The following is a 1267-nucleotide window of genomic DNA, read 5'->3' as shown; positions in this document are numbered from 1 at the left end:
ATCCATGCCTATGACTCTTGCTTCAAAATGCATTAATAAATCCTTGTTCTTTTCACCTCTAATGTCATGCATTTTTGGTAGTTTGGAAGTCAGTTTTATTAATCCATGCTTGGCTTTGTAAAATATTTAATATGAACTTCTTTGATCTCTTGTCATTCAAATGAGCTTGTTTCACATTTGATGCTTTGTAAACACTTTGATCTTTTGTAGTTTCAATAAGTTTGTGTACATGTGATGCTTTGATGTTCATAATTAAGAAGCGAAGAAGAGTCTACTTTAGATATATTTCATGTGTGCTTCATTGTTAAATCTTGAGAAAGCAGTAGATTGATTTCTAGATTGCTACTCCTAATTCGGGAATTAGTAGATAATATTTAGAGACTTATCAAGTAATGTGGTGGAATCCGATGCTTTAGTTACTTCGTCATCAAGGTAATTTTTTATCTATTTTATTTGTCTTAGCTACTTCACCATCAACTTTCATTCAACTAGGTTAGTGTTAAATTAATTTAGATTTGATTAGTTTTTCCTATTTTCATACATTCCCTGTGGGTTCGACCTCACTCTTGCATATCTGTGCTGCAACTGATTCGTGCGCTTGCGAGTAACATTTTAAAACACATCAGATCTCCCCAAGCATCTAACTTCTTGATTAACTCTCTTATTGCAACATCATTTGCCGAAGCATTATCAACGGTGATTGTTAGAATCTTCTCTATGCCCCACTCCAACAAACAATCCTCTAAAATTTCAGCTATAGACTCTCCCTTATGATCCTCAACGGCACAAAAATTAAGCACTCTTTTATGCAACACCCAATCATCATCAATAAAGTGTGCAGTGACAACCATATAATTAATGTTTTGAACGGATGTCCATGTATCTGTTGTAAGACACACCCTTTTCCCCTTCAATTGATCCATCAACTTCTCCTTCTCCCACATATACACCTTAAGCACATCTTTTGCTATTGTTTGCCTACAAGGAATTTTCCAAAAAGGTAATGCTTTTTCCATAAAACGCCTAAACCCCATCCCATCCACATGAGTAAATGGTAGCTCATCTAGAATAATCATCTCCACACACAACCTAGTGAGCTCTTCATTTGTCAAAGCAGAGGTATCTAACTCCCTAGTCTCTTTGTTAACACACAAAATCTTTTGTTTTTTAGCTTTCAACATTTCAATGTTTGGAGGATACTTGGGACACTTATCTATATGCTTAAGAAGGGATGTCGTACCATTTGAATACGGATCAGCACAATATT

Source organism: Fragaria vesca, linkage group LG4, assembly GCF_000184155.1.
Source record: "Fragaria vesca subsp. vesca linkage group LG4, FraVesHawaii_1.0, whole genome shotgun sequence".
Taxonomy (NCBI): Eukaryota; Viridiplantae; Streptophyta; class Magnoliopsida; order Rosales; family Rosaceae; genus Fragaria; species Fragaria vesca.
Note: the sequence above shows the minus strand (reverse complement) of the source record.